Source organism: Podarcis erhardii (genome assembly GCF_964252035.2).
Source record: "Podarcis erhardii genome assembly, chromosome: 2".
Taxonomy (NCBI): Eukaryota; Metazoa; Chordata; class Lepidosauria; order Squamata; family Lacertidae; genus Podarcis; species Podarcis erhardii.
The window spans coordinates 86,111,307-86,125,670 of NC_138498.1; the positions used below are offsets into that span (position 1 = coordinate 86,111,307).

Genomic DNA, 14,364 nt, shown 5'->3' on the forward strand with positions numbered 1-14,364 from the left:
TGTCTGTCTGGAATTAGAGTTGGTGGGGAACAAATGGGCCTTTAATTCTAACCCCTGCTCCTTCTCAGTGTGACTTGAGTAGAGAGCAGCATCACAGAATGATGCTTACAGAGCGCAGACACTTGAGGGGCCTTGCACTAGTGGGCCATGTTTAGTCGCTGCAACCCAAAATTCCTTTAGAGATCTAATACCACTCCATGAAGCTTATACAATGTGTTTCATACTATCAACTTTTCACTCAAATTGTTGTTTTCTAACATGATTGCAAGCAACAGTTTGCTAAACACATTTACGCCCAAGCCCATGTTAGATGATAGCCAATAACTTCAAAAACCTTGGCACTGATGGAAACGGAAGAATTCTTACACACTCTACACTTTCTTCTCCATAGTTGTTGCTTTGTGTGTCTTTCACTAAGCTAACCTTCACAACAATAATGATTGGTATGATGTATGCAATCCCAAATTAAAACTGAACTTCCAGTTTACTATTTTGAATGTAACAAAATTGTGAAGTTTATGACACACATAGTTCATTCTAAACAGAAGAATGCAAGCCTCTGTGAAGTATGTGCTGCTGCTGAATGTACCAAACTGAGGTCTGTGTAGACTTCTCTGATGCAACTAGCAGTGCTTCTAATCAGGCTTTGCCAGCTAAGCCCTTTGAGAACCTAATGCATTCTTTATAGCAACAACCAGTATCCAATGGTGAGTGTTCCCAGATGGAACAAAGTGGGAGGCTATTTTTGACAATCTCTCCTTCCCTTTGCAGCACTTCATGCCCCCTATAAAACTTCAGCAAAAGGTTGAGGGACTCTCCAGAGCAGATATAAGGGGGAGTATAGGATTTTGATGGCAATAGCTAAAAATTGCCTCATTCTGCTGATGGATTTCCTACAAGCAGAGGACAATCACCATTGGCCATCCCCCTTTCATTTGTCATACAGCTCTAATGGTTTCTTATGATCAAGTCATCTGCCCCTGATCCTTCCTCATGCAGCTAAAGCTAAATGGCAGCAGATCAAATTTGTAATGAATGATAGTGAAAATAAACTGCAGTAAAAAAAATCCTCGCCAGAAAAACTGCAGTGTATTGAAGTCTGTTTGCTCTGAACAACTCTTACGTAAATCATCTGCTTCTGGGTATGGTGAGGTTTCCTGTAAATTTGTCACTTATGATACTCTTGTGAGATCTATTTTAATGCTTTTTATAAAGAATGCCCATGCCTGAGAAGTTGAGCTGATTCACCATAATTATTCATGGTACATGGAGATTTCCAGAGCAAAGTACTTTTCTCAAAACTTTTCATGTGTCCTAAAACAAAAAGTACATGCACAAGTCACTTGTATATCTAAGTACAGTACGAAGAGAGGGACTTGAACATCACCTGCTCCTTCGCCATAAAATGATAAGGATTAATTTTTCTTAAGAAAAAAATGTCATATAAGTTTTCCTTTCTGCATCAGTCAGAAGTGTGAGTCATTTATATATCAGATTTCAGTTGCTTGTTGGACCACACACACAAGTAACGTATTTGAAATTCATAATCGGATCTTAGGGAGCAGGTAGCAGGTAGAGTGGTCTTTGTTTCTTTGTGTATTTAATTTATACACCACCCCTCATCAGAAAACAAGGTGGTTTACAAAATACAACACAAATGTTATCCATCTACACAATGTAAAAATCAAAACAATTATATAAATGCAATTATAGGAGAGATTATTTTAGAAGGTCTGGGCCTGAGCCATTTAGGGCTTTAAAGGTAAGTACCTTGAACTGGCCTGGAAACAAGCATGTGTGTTCTTGTATAGCAAAGTTGTTAAATACAGAACCTGCAAACATGTACAATGAGCACTTGGGATCTCCCTCTGACCCTCATGAGGAGAGAGGGAAGTTCCATTGTGCAAGCAGAGATTATTGTGTTAGAGCAGGGCTGTTCAGCAGCAGCAGTAGTAATTAAATTTGTATACCATGCAGCCCTCAAAGCCTTTCTCGTCAGCCCTCAGAAACATTTGACAACACCCTGCAGCCCTTGTGCTGCTTTCCCAAAGACGGGTAAAGAGGCACTGGGTTTGGGAAGGAGGTGTGAGGGATCTAGGACCCTGCCAGAGTCTCACACCTAGGGGTGCCATATTTCAAACTGAAAATTCGGACAGAAAAGTTGTTGAGCAAAATTAGCAGTTTTTGATCTATTTTTATGGGAAATCGGCAAAAACAGCACTGCCGACATGGGCTGCCATAAGTCTGGATTTTCCCAGACATTTTTCCTATTTTCTACACTGCTGCCAACTGCAGTATTCCAGATATGCCTGAGAAATCCTGGACATGTGGCAACCATACTCACGCCTCCTTCCCAAAGCCCAGCACTTCACTTAGCCAGCTTTGGGCAGGCAGCACAAGGGCTAGATGGTGGCATCAGATTTTGCCTCTGTTTGATTCCATTCCATATATTTTATTTTATTGTGGAACAGTTTGCAAAGAGACAAGCACCATGCTTCATAAAGAGCAGGTATTTTTTAAAAATCCAGGAAAACCAACCAAGCTGTAATATAAAGGATTAAAACAACAGCAACCATTGAATGCTAAATTGTACCTGAATGTTTATCTGGTCTATTAAGTGATTCCCATCAGAATTACTGGTGTCAAAGCTCTGCCCATGAAAATGGCCGTCATATAACTGATAAACAGTTCAATTGAAAGAATAACAGCACCACGCACTATAACTGTAATTCTCCTTTAAAATCAATCGAAATAAGAGTGTTCTTATATATGGAGGACACGATGATCTAGCAGAGGGAGAAATCCCATCTCGGTTGCTTAAGGTTTCTTATTAAATCTGGAAAAAAATAACTGCATTATTTTAATTCAGCTCTGCCCATTTTCCAGAAGTGCTGCACTTATTGCATTAATCTTCAGAGCGAAGTTTTTACGACCGATTGCCTGCAGACTATGAGAAGTTTCTCCATCCATTAACCACAGAGAAACGGGCCCTGCAGGGTAGGAAAATATTTGTTACATCTTATCAGGGTGACACATAATCTAACAACAATTACAGCAGGCCCATATTTTGTACTATTTCAGTTTCGGTGTGAAAAATAGTTCTAATATTAAACCCGAGGTGGGTGGGAGCTGCAGGAACCAGTTGAATATTATAAGCTCAGCAGTGGTGATTTCCCTTCAGGTTGTGGGTCTCGTCATTACTGGGATACGGCCCTAAGGAAGTGACTACACATAAATCCAGTGTACGTGCCCCCTATGCAAATGGCACAGTGTGCACTGGCAAAGCAGCTTGAAGGATGATTGCATCCATATCAATATGAAGTGCTGAAATTGCATTCTCCCCATGCTTGATGTTTTTGTTAATGTAAAAGCTTTTCGAGGCACTTCAGGTCACTCTCATTCTTCCAAAGGTTAAAAATGCAGAAGAAGTGTTTCAGCCTTACCAAGAGAGAGAGAGGGAGAGAGAAGCTACAATAAAAATGCAGGTTACCATAAAAGGTTTTCAAAATTATGTGTGCCCTGCCTTTTTTGGTGCAGTAAGGTAAGGTAAAAAGGTAAAGGACCCCTGGATACTTAAGTCCAGTCAAAGGTGGCTGGGGTGCGGCGCTCATCTCACTTCAGGCCAAGGGAGCCACTGTTTGTCCACAGACAGCTTTCCAGGTCATGTGGCCAGCATGACTAAACTACTACTGGTGCATGGAGGACTGTGACAAGTGCCAGAGCGCACTGAAACACCGTTTACCTTCCCACTGGAGCAGTACCTATTTATCCACTTGCACTGGTGTGCTTTCAAACTGCTAGGTTGGCAGAAGCTGGGGCAGAGCAACAGGAGCTCACCCCCTCACGTGGATTTGAACCACCAACCTACTGATCAACAAGCCCAAGAGACTCTGGTTTAGACTACAGCACCACAGGTGTGTGTGTGTATGTGCAGACCAGACTGACCCACCTTATGCATCATCCCTAACACATGTTGTACAATAAAGAGAACAGGGACAAGTAAAGAACCAGAGATGTCCACAAGACAAGGAACAATTAGAGTCAGGAAACAATACCAAATGCCAGGGGTGGCTAACACATTTTGGGGGGGGTTGTTGTCTCCCCTTACACACGTTTGGTTATTTTTTAGAATCCTATTTTTAAAATACTGCACCAAACTGTCCCATGCAGCCTCCTTTATTGTGATGCCACAATGCTAAAAGGTTTTTTTTTGTTCTTTTTTAAAGTAATAAATTTGATTTTAAAAGAAAGACTATACTGGTTTCTCCTTGGGGAGGGCACTTGGAAGAGGAAAGAGGTCAGAAAGCTGAAGCATTTTGTATCAATCCCTAATATAAGCTGGGATCCACACTGCAACAAGTGGAGAAAGAATGCTGCATTAAACTGGAGCTGTGTGTTTTCCTGTGTTTGCTTCTATTATTCCTACTCCTGCTGAAGAGACTAGTAGCTGTTTAAATGGATCAGCTTGTTTCTTCAGCAGTAGGATTTGTGGAAAACTTTGTCCTGTCTGTCCTTTCATTACTCACACGTGTCACTTCCTTGGATTGGGGCAAAGGACTATGACATCCAGCCCCCTCTACTAGACTAATTGGATTGGGGTGGCCGTTAAATCCCTCCCTAATAAGGAAAGCTTGTCTTGTGGTGATGGTTCAAGGCAGAAAGAGGCTTATTGGGACAGGATTGGCAGTTTGTATGTAAACATTAGGAATTTAACTCAGGTGCATACAAGGATGTGACAGGTAACCAGCAAGAGTTTTACTGCTTTGGAGATCAGCGCCCTCTTTTATCACCTTTAGTCATGCCACAGTAACAGCACTGGGCAGCCAAATGTAGACCATATCAGCCCTACTTAATTTTCAGCCTTTAAAAATGCAAACCTGTGTTACATACTGAAATAACACTAGATTCTGATGTTGCCAGGGCCCTCTCAGTGTCAGCTTATGAGGGTGATTGATGATTTGTCATTACCCACAGCATAAACTCAAAGTCTGTTAGGAAAACTGGGGACGTGAACACCAGAAGCCAGGGACTGAGAACATCATTGTTTAATTGGATTCTCGGCCTGAGGCTGAAGCAATAACATTTCCTTATCTTGTTCATCATTAGACACACACACACACACACACACACACACACACACTTGTTTCCATTTTACAGATGTAAAGTTGCTGTTGCTTGGAAGATACTTATGGAAAGCTATCCAAGAAACAGCAACAACTAGAGGATTCTGACACCGTATTTCCCTGCTTTTCTTTTGAGAAAGTATTATAGAGCAGTGACCGGAAGATGAAAAGGTCCTGCAAACATGTCCATTTAGGTATCTTGGCTATGTATTTATTTATCTGCAATTACATTGCAAAAGTGTTTGGGTGGGGAATGGAGGGAGGGCAAAGCACATTGTCAGTCTTCTGTTCAATTTTTAAGCAGTGGTTTTCAAAAATTTCAACCTTCAGCAACTACTTTTATATCTTCTCATCAGCCCCAAAATTCCTGCACATTGCAAAGGATTGTGGGGCATGTATTGTGTGCCCTGCTCAGAGCACTGTCAAGTCCAGTTGAGCTCAACCGTTGCCTCCAGTAAATGGGCAGTGGTCCAATTGTCTTCTAAAGCTGCCCACTAAGAGGAAAATCAGTAGTGGTGAGCTAACTTTATTTCAATATAACTTGTCTACCAGTACAGTGAAGAATCCCCTGATAAGTTTCTACCAGTACAGTGAAGAATCCCCTGATAAGTTTCCAATGAGGCTCATGGCTCACTTGTTTTTAAGAACACAAGTTTGGGAAAAGCTGATTTTGAGGCCTCCTGGAGGTTGGAGGGGGCAGGTGAGGAAGAAGTTCCATTGTGTACACAGACAATGGAGTAGCGTGGGGGGCTTTGGTGCATTTTTTGAGGGGGTGAGACTCTCCCCTCCACCCTCCTCTATTCTTAATGAGTTATTATAAAACAAGAGACAGATATTCTATATGTGGACCATACCCTCCAACATTTCTCCAATGAAAACAGGGACGTCCCATTCCATAATGATAATTTTACTATTTATGCCCCACATATCTTAATGGGTTGCCCCAGCCACTCTGGGAAGCTTCCAACATATATAAAAACATAATAAAACAGTAAACATTTAAAATACTTCCCTATGCAGGATTGCCTTCAGACGGATCGGGGGTTGGATAACTCCATACCCTGCAACATTTTTCCAATGAAAATAGGGACATCCTAAGGCATGGGTAGGAAAACTAAGGCCCAGGGGCCGGATGCAGTCCAATCGTCTTCTAAATCCGGCCCACAGACGGTCCAGGAATCGGCATGTTTTTACATGAGTAGAATGTGTGCTTTTATCTAAAATGCATCTCTGGGTTATTTGTGGGGCTTAGGAATTCATTTCCCCCTTCAAAATATAGTCCGGCCCACCACAAGGTGTGAGGGACAGTGGACCGGCCCCTTCTGAAAAAGTTTGCTGACCCCTGACCTAAGGAAAAGTGGGCCATTCTGGGATGGAATCAGAAACTGGGACAGCTTCTCTAAATCAGGGACGTCCCTGGAAAATAGCAACCCTTGGAGGGTCTGCTGCAATGACTGGCAACAACTCTCCAGGGTTTCAGGACTGGAGACATGCTTTACTACTGAGCTACAGCTGATCAGAAAATGCTCTGACATGGTAGAACCAAGCTATAGACCAAGCTTGCTCACTCTTTTAAGCATTAATATATGAAAGCAGCTTTACTAGTTCCTGCTTAACATTATGTGAGTCAGTCTTGAGCTCTTTCTAGATAATAATTTGAATAGCAAACATTACATCCACAAAGCATACGAGTCATGTGGACATATGTCATACTCTCCATAGTAATCTGAGGCTGCAGGAATGTGATCTTCCTATTACTGATATTGCATGTAAATATCTCCACAAGATCTCAGTACTTCAAGAGTGGAATGAAGGCAGCAGAAAATTCTAAATACATTAAGGTAATCCTGGATACACCAGCCAACAAAAAAACAGGCTGATGTGTCAGATGACACAATACAACCTCTTAGTTCAGCACTAATCTATAAAAGAATATATACGGCAACATGGAAAATGACAATGTCACTCTTGGTCTGTTCCAGAAAAGGAACAGTATTAGTCTGTTGTGGCAAAAATCAGAATTCTGTGGCACTTTAAAAATTAAACATTTTATTGTAGTTTAAGATTTAGAGACTATTTCACTGGATCCGTAACAGAGACAGCAGCACTGTAGAAGAAATGTCAAGTACATGAACCAAGCAAAGTTAAACTGCAGTCTTATGCACATTTATATGGGAGTAAGTCCCATATCCTGCTATAAACACAAACACATATAAACATGCAAAGATTGTGCTCTAAGCTCCATGTATTTCTATGGGAGCCAGCTAAGAATATGCTTAACTCTGCCATTTAATTCAATAGGATCCTAATGTGCATAATGCTGGCTGGATTCTGGTTCAATTTAACAGAGTGAGGAAAATATAATGGCAATATTTGAGGCAGACCCCAACAGTAAGAATAACACTGCACAACCTGCATTTCTCATAATGTCACTGCAAGGATGAAGTACTCTTGCCTATGGATCTGTGCACCCATCCTTGCACTCATTCCCATGGGAATGAAGTGACTAAGGGTTACCTTACAAGTTGGCCCATAGCTTCTGAACCAACATTTATGGAAGGGATGAAGCAAGAAGTAAGACAGAACTTTCCAAACTGCTTGTCACGACATGTTAGTGTGTCAGCTGCAGTGTGTCGGTGTGTTGCACAAACACTCCCCGCACTCCTCTTGGGGCTGGAAAGGGGTTAGTTTAACCTTCAGTTTGCAGTAAAACTGAATTACTGTGTCGCAAAATGGTGCATGTCTAAAAAGCGTGTCACCAACGTGAAAAGTTTGGAAAGCTCTGGATTAAGAAACTCCTTGCCCCCATAAAACAAGAAAATGGAGAAAAGGATAGCTGTAAGGATTAGATTATGCTCATAGTCTAATGGTACACATTGAGTTTCTGTGATTTTACAATGAGATGAAAGCATAAGCTTTAGCTCACCAAGTATGGCTCTGATCACAACCTCTTGGCAAAGAAGAAAAATGAAGTTTCCAAAGTTGATGTTTCTGTGGGATGGATGGATGGAAGGAAGGAAGGAGAAAGTCACTCCTCCCCCGCTGTGAGAGCATCCTCACTTTGAGGTGGCTCAAATGTAACAGGAAGTTTCAACCCAAAGGTCCGCACACCATCCACAAACCCCATATTGATGGCACTGTCGCTCCCGGCAGCCGCCATCACCCCCGGCTTCACTTTTTGATTAATGCTCTTCCAAACTTTCCCTGGCTCCCTGCGCTCCCACTTTCTGTCACACTTCTCATTATGAATGTATCTTTGCATCGAGGAAAGCGGGAGGAAAAATTGTTCTTTCAGGGTGACAGCTGAGCGAGGGCTATATTATTAAAGGTACCAATCATAGGTGCCCAGCTATCATCTCACGATGAATGCACTTGTCAGGAGAGCGAGGCGGCCGGTGGAGGGGGGTGGGAGAGGAAGGAGGGAGCTGGTGGGACAGCACCGCTCGCTTTCTCTCTCTCCTCTCCCCTCACAACACCCACCACCACCAACACCCCCGCTTCTCTTTCTCCTTTAATGTTGGCCACCTCTGCTTGCCTGAACTTGGACCTTCAGCGGCGACAATTTCTCTGGCCTCGACAGCACGATTAATTTCTCCTGCCCTCCGCAGGGCCTGTGAGTGCTGTGGAAGTCCAGCTGGCCTGCTGCTGATAAGATGTACCTTTTGATTTGTTTTGTCTTTGATTGCCTTTTCTGTCACCTACAATGGCTGGCCGCCTAGAGACCTTCACATCGCCTGACTGACGGATCTATTTATCTATAGGCCTCTCCCTGCTTCTCCCGGCTGGTCTCCCCCACCACACATCCCCCTTTCCAAACCTCCACGTCCCTTCTTCCCTTCTCTCTCTCTCTCTCTCCCCCCCCTTTCTTTCAAACCACCACCTTGTACCACTGAAGTCCCAGCCTAATAGAAGCTGTGAAGGCTCATCCACCATAAAATACATCTGCCATCCTCCTTCTCTCCAAGATAAAAGCCTGTCAGTGTTACTTTCCAATTCCAGGCAGCTTGATTAATGGTAAAAAGCCACGGCAAGATCGACTTCTGGTTTTTACAAGCGCTGTCAGCCGGCCCAGGGTTATGCGAAACACACACTCATACAAAACAAAACAAAATGAGAAAAGGTTGGGTGGGGAGGATGGGAGGTGGGGGGCGGAGGGAGAAGCGGGAGGGGGGAAGAAATGTAACCAAATCATATGAGGTTCAACACTAAATAAAACAGGAGCCTGGAGAGCCATCAACTGGCTGTCACCCGGGTGCAGAAATATGTTCGCTGGCTCATTGTACCAAGGCAAATTATGCCAATAATAAATCATTGTTGAAGGAAGATTGTTGATAATTTTTTTTGGGGGGGGGGAAGGTGGCATTCAGTGAAAGTATTGGGACACCTGCTACTGGGCCCAGAAAGAGCGGGGGTGAGATTATTAGTCTTGTCATTCATACTTACACCACTATACTAAAGAGATAGATGCAAGAGGCCCGAAATTCAGTACAGAACGAGAGATTGGGGGGTACTATTTAAAATGGTAATCTAAAATAGTAAAATAATGATTACATTCCACACAGGAATGGGCCTGGAGGTTTGCGTGTGTCTCCAAAGTGAGGCTTAGAACACTAGTCTTCAAGGTTTTGAAAACTAGGATCTAGTTTTAACCCAAATATGCATTTGGGGACCCATATCTTATTTTTTTGAACCACATATTTGTATGTCTGACTGCTGCTATCACAACCCATCCCGAATCAGAGTCCCTCTCCACCAGTTGAAGATCGATGGTTCCCTTCAGATGCTTTGGATTACAAACCCCATCCTGGCTGCTCACTCCTAACTCAAGAGCATTTATGAATCTCAAATAGCAACAGTCCCCAAATTTATATTTGGGAAACCCCCCCCCTTATTTCCCTATATTTTTGAAACTCTGCTTGGCCTCTGTTTCCTGTTCTTCACTTGCTACTTTCTCAAAGAGATTTGAAAGGGGTAAGGGGTTAATAGAATCATAGAGTTGGAAGAAAGCATACTAATACTTACATTAAGGTTTGCTCTCCTGTATCAGACATGGCTAAACTCCAGATCCAGCCTTCTCCAGAGATCCCAACTCCCATTAGCCCCAGCCAACAGAGTCAATGGTCAGGAATGGTGAGAGTAGGGAGTCCAACTATACCTGGAGGGTCAAAGCTTAACCGCTCCATCTGTATGTTAGAAAACATAATTATTAAACATTAAACTTGAATAACACTTTCTACAGTTCACCTGGAACAGGAAAAAGGTGATTTCCTTGCTCATTCCTGAATCCCTTTCTTGTCAATTAAACCTTCAGACATTATTCCTCATAACAGTGTTTCAGATGTTAAGTACTGAACAGCTCTGGTTGGTTCACCAGCTACAGCAATTCCTTGAATGAGAGCTTGTTTTCAGTGATCCATGATCTAATAATCTCCTGGATAGATGACTGCAGCGCCTTTTACACGGGGCTATTCTTGAAGACAGTCCAAAAGTTACCAGTGATATAGAATACCACTGCTAGATTATGGTGTAACAGGGAGCGAGTGGCTCTGTGGTCTAAACCACTGAGCCCCTTGGGCTTGCTGATCAGAAAGTTGGTGGTTTGTATCAGCACAACGGTGAGCTCCCATTGCTTCTGCCAACCTAGCAGTTCGAAAGCACACCAGTGGCAGTAGATAAATAGATAGCACTGCGGAGGGAAAGTAAATGGTGTTTCCATGTGTTCTGGTTTCTATCATGGTGTCCCATTGCATCAGAAGCAGTTTCATCATGCTGGCCACATGACCCGGAAAGCTGTCTGTGGACAAATGCTGGCTTCCTTGGCCTGAAAGTGAGATGAGTGCCACACTCCATAGTCGCCTTTGACTGGACTTAACTGTCCAGGGGTCCTTTACCTTTACCTTTTATGGTGTAACAAAAGAATATCCTATTATCTCCTTTCCTTAAGCCACACCACTGGCTATTTGTGAGTTACTGGGACCAATTCAAAACATCAGTACAGTGATACCTCTGGTTAAAAACTTAATTCGTTCCGGAGGTCCATTCTTAACCTGAAACTGTTCATAACCTGAAGCACCACTTTAGCTAATAGGGCCTCCCGCTGCTGCCGCTGTGTGATTTCTGTTCTCATCCTGAAGCAAAGTTATTAACCCAAGGTACTATTTCTGGGTTAGCGAAGTCTGTAACCTGAAGTGTGTATAACCTGAAGCGTCTGTAACCTGAGGTACCACCGTACTAGCAGCAGAGGTTTCACATGACTTGGGAAACAAGTATGGCATTTTCATCAATACATTGAGACCTCTTGAAATTCGTAAGCTGTGGAAGAGATTCTACTCATAGGACCTAAAACAGGGCACTCTCAGTGGCAGCATCCTGGCTGTGGAATTCCCTCCCAAGGGATCCCCCTCTTTAGCTGCATTCAGCAAGCATGCAGACTTATTGTTAATCCAGGCCAAAGAGTTTTATGAAGTTCTTATAAAGCTGATGTTAACTGATGACTGAAATATGTTACAGTATTGTTTTAAAACACTTTAATGTAAATTTACTATTGTGAGCCACCCTAGGCCCCCTTTGGGAAGGAAGGATGAGTTATAAAATTGAACTAATAAATATGTAACTACATAATTAAATATTCCATAGTGGATAAAGATGCAAACAATTAAACTTTTCTGCAATTTCCCATGCCTCCTTTGCTAAACCTTTAACATCTTTGGCATTTAACCAATTCCCTGGCTAATTTCCTGCTTCTGTATTTAAATAAATTTACACTCCTCAAATTATCTTTTATTGGGGGTGGGGGAATTTATTTTGCCAGCATTTGAAGATTGCATCCCGGTTTGGTGAATTGTTCATCTAACACAATATATGCCCAGGTTACAGGAGAACAGGTGAGCAGTCAGCTAGCTGGATTAATGTTGGCCCACAGTTTGAATTCATGCCATAGACATTTTGAGCAATTCACTGTATCTGGCAGCATATCAATGCCCAACAGGGCTAACCACAAAAGACACATGGAAACTGACAAATAGTGCTGTGGATCCACACTGAATTTCAGCTACTGGTGCAATGAACAGGTGTCAAATATGAAGATTCAGTGTTCTTCTTTCCAGGTCCCTCATATTGCCCATGATGCTGCTTCTACAGTCCACACAAAATCCTACATCATCTCCAGGAATCTGGTGCTCTTAGAACTGACTTCCCAGTGGTAGCTACTGATACTGTCCTCCCATCCCTTCCATATTAGCACTGAGGCTTCAGAAAAACAGAGAATGGGAAAATGCTACAATTACCGTATTTTATTTTTCCCGTCTATAAGCCGCCCCCCATGTATAAGACGGGGGACTCCATTTTAAGAAAATGGGGAGAGATCTATCCGTGTATAAGACGCCCCCAAATTTTGGACATTATTTTTTTGGGGGAGGGGAGACTAGTCTTATACACGGAAAAATACGGTAAGCCAATCATTGGTGGCAAAGTTGAAGGTTTTAAATTAAAGTTGAATTGACTTTTTTGTGATAAATTAAGGTTTCATCCCCCTCTCACACTGCACCATCTACTAGTTGAGGAACTTTACTACCCTAGTTTGGCACCTTCTGACAATGCTCCTCAGTAATTAAATAAAGGGAAGAATTGACTTATCTATTAAAAAAGAAAAAGAAAAAGAAAAAGAAAAAAGATTCCACTTTCTATCAAATTGATGTTGCAAGGCCTCTTAACTACAATATAACAACCAAACTATATTAAAACAGAATCAAACAATGCAGTCACAGCATGAACAGTAGTAGAAATCACAGGGCTGAATGAGGACATAAAAAAGGAACAGTTTATTTCCCACCATCTCAAATGCCCCCCAAAATAGCAGGGTCTAACTTGTCATCTGAACCCCATTACTGAGGGAGTCATGTGAGCCTCCTTTGGAAGGAGGCAATTACACATTGGTGTAATTTGGAAATGTGGGCAAAATTGCACTAACTGCTTGGTCTGGAAGGTGGAATATTTTTTTAAATTACTTCCCTTTTTTTAATTACTCAGGAGCATTGCCAGAAGTTGCTTTATCCCCACATCTGAATTCTGTTCAGGGAAGAATGCCAGCTGTGGTGGGCTATTAGAAACAGCTCAAGGCTACAGACTTCTGGCATTATCTATCCATCCTCACTTTCTCCAAAAGAATGTGTGTGCATGCTTATAAAACCAACCAGTTAGAAGTGAGGAGTTTGGATTAAGTGAGTGGATCTCTCTGTATATCTGGATATCTAAAGTTTAACCTCTAAGACTAGAGAATCGTACTTAGTAATAGTTCATGATGCACCAGTATCTCTTCAGCGTATGTGTATAGTGTGTCTTGTATTGTGTCTTGAGACAATAAACACCTAACACCAAACTGTATGGGCAAAGAGTCTTCGTAGCTGTCAACTGTGAAAAGGCTAATAACTAGAGAGTAAGAGGCCTCTAATACTCTTGATGGACTTCTCTGCTGCAGCTATGCACACTGCTGATCACACTGGTCAAGGTGTGATATCATAAAACTATATGTTCCATGATCTAGGCATCACCACCAATAAGGCCATGTCTTTGATTGTCATCCACTACAAATCAGACAGCAAGGAAATCTGGAGCAGGGCCTCAAAATCCTATGCAGGTAAGGGGGAATGTTCATGGGGTATAAGCCTGCCCTTAAGGCATCCTGGCCCCAGATCAGGGGTCAGCAACCTTTTTCAGCCATGGGCCGGTCCACCGTCCTTCAGACCATGTGGTGGGCCTCGGCCCAGTATACCTGAAGGAGCGTCTCCACCCCCATTGTTCTGCCTGGACGCTGAGGTCCAGCGCCGAGGGCCTTCTGGCGGTTCCCTCATTGCGAGCAGCAAAGCTACAGGGAACCAGGCAGAGGGCCTTCTCAGTAGTGGCGCCCGCCCTGTGGAACGCCCTCCCATCAGATGTCAAAGTGATAAACAACTACCTGACATTCAGAAGACATCTTAAGACAGCCCTGTTCAGGGAAGTTTTTAATGTGTGATATTTTAGTGTATTTTTGGTTTCTATGGAAGCCGCCCAGAGTGGCTGGGGAAACCCAGCCAGATGGGTGGGGTACAAAATATTATTATTATTATTATTATTATTATTATTATTATTATTATTATTATTATATTTTGAAAAAAATAATAATGAATGAATCCCCGTGCCCCTAAATATAACCCAGAGATGCATTTTAAATAAAAGGACACATTCTACTCATGTAAAAACACGC

General features: G+C 42.5%; 1 long non-coding RNA gene across 1 annotated transcript; it reads right to left on the minus strand.

The window, feature by feature from the left end:
- Nucleotides 1–1,583: 1,583 nt before the first annotated feature.
- On the minus strand, nucleotides 1,584–11,359 carry LOC309335794. The gene is made up of 2 exons (XR_014153733.1): nucleotides 10,146–11,359; nucleotides 1,584–2,990 (listed from the first exon to the last, which is right to left on the minus strand). It is a non-coding gene; the product is annotated as an uncharacterized lncRNA (long non-coding RNA).
- Nucleotides 11,360–14,364: the final 3,005 nt, after the last annotated feature.